This window comes from Salvia splendens, chromosome 13 (assembly GCF_004379255.2).
Source record: "Salvia splendens isolate huo1 chromosome 13, SspV2, whole genome shotgun sequence".
In the NCBI taxonomy this organism is placed as follows: Eukaryota; Viridiplantae; Streptophyta; class Magnoliopsida; order Lamiales; family Lamiaceae; genus Salvia; species Salvia splendens.
This window is the reverse complement of record NC_056044.1, coordinates 6,246,402-6,248,128: the sequence shown is the minus strand read 5'-3', so window position 1 is coordinate 6,248,128 and position 1,727 is coordinate 6,246,402. Positions and strand designations below refer to the sequence as shown.

General features: G+C 40.1%; 1 pseudogene; it reads left to right on the top strand.

The window, feature by feature from the left end:
- Window positions 1-229: 229 nt before the first annotated feature.
- Window positions 230-1,487, top strand: LOC121760394 (annotated as a pseudogene).
- Window positions 1,488-1,727: the final 240 nt, after the last annotated feature.

Here is a 1,727-nt window from a genome sequence, read left to right as displayed (position 1 = left end):
CCGGATTTTGGGACAACCATCTCTAATAAGAGAATCTTCAAGAGGGAAATATCCATGGTCAGGCCTTTTTTTCTCATGGCCTGAGAACTATCACCAGTGGGGCTAATAGAAGTTCTCAAAATGGGAATGGGTTTGGCGATGTTATCTTGAACCCTTCACTTCAAAACGGATTCAACACTTGGCAACTGCAACAGCTAATACGAAAGCTCATCAGGCGCCATTTAGGAACATGCCCTTTTATGGGCCACCAGGAACTGGAAAAACGATGGCTGCTAGGGAGCTTGCCCACAAATCTGTAAGATTTCATAATCTCTTCGTAATGAAATGTGAAACCACTTTTGTTAGTTGGGTACTTTCCTTTTTCTGCCTAAATCAAGTAGCTCATATTTATTGCACAAATCATTTTATTTATTTCTATCAAATGTATCGGATGGGAAGTCTCAGGAATGCTTTGGCTAAGAAATCGAACAGGGGATTGCTGCTTTTCATTGATGAAGCAGATGCGTTCTTGTGCGAGTGAGTGATTTTTTCACTCTCCCATTAGAGCAATGTCCGAAGTGCATTTCTTAAAGAGTTTGGCCCTCATAAACATGACATGTTGGCATCTTTCTTTGATCTTGCTATATAGGATAATCTTTTATTAGCAATTAACACAATTCATTGCAACAGGCGGAACAAAACATATACTCCCTCCGTCCCGCTTTAGCAGTCTCAGTCACTCTTGAATACTCATTTTATAAAAATGATAATAAATAGTTAAAGTGGAGAAATAGTAAAATAAGAGAGATAATAATGTAGAGAAGAGTTTTATCTATGTTATTCTTTCTCGTACTTTACTATTTCTCCACTTTAACTATTTATTATTATTTTTACAAAGCGAGTGCTCAAAAGTGACTGAGACTGCTAAAGCGGGACGGAGGGGTATGAGTGAAGCTCAAAGGAGCGCCACTCAATGCACTTTTATTTCGCACTGGTGACCAGTCCAAGGATATAGTCCTCGCTCTTGCAACCAACCGGCCTGGTGATCTCGACTCTGCTGTGGTAGATCGTATCGATGAAGTCCTCGAATTCCCCTTACCCGGTGAAGAGGAGAGTTTCAAACTGCTCAAACTATATCTGCGTAAGTACATCGCAGAAGCTGGGGAGAGAAAACCGGGCTTGTTCTCACATTTCTTCAAAAAACAACAAAAGAAAATCGAGATCAAGGGTGTGACTGAGGATGTTATCAAGGAAGCTGCTGCAAAGACTGAGGGGTTCTCTGGAAGAGAAATTGTGAAGATCATGGCTAGCGTTCAAGCAGCGAGGACTGCGTGTTGGACGCCACTGTTTTCCGCGAAGTTGTAGATTATAAAGTTGCAGAGCATCAACAGAGGAAGAAACTTGCAGAAGGGCAAGATGCTGCCCAATGAAGCCACTGTCTTACTGAGCCTTGGTTGTAATTTTTGCCTTGATTGGTTCATATGAATGTCCATTTTGTTCTAACAAACCATTGCTCTTGTTTACGTGGCCCTGAATTTTTTCATTTCTGGGAAGTATTCAATTATTCTTCATTTAAGAGGCAGTTTATCAGAATTAGCAAATAATTGGCTGATTCTGTTAACGCTCACTAGAGTGAATCCATTCATCAATGTCAGCCAGATAGTGAAAATTTACAAAGATATTCAACTACTTTCCCATAGAAATAAAATCATTTTTTTCTTTTTTCGTGCGTCTTGAGTTGTGGGAAG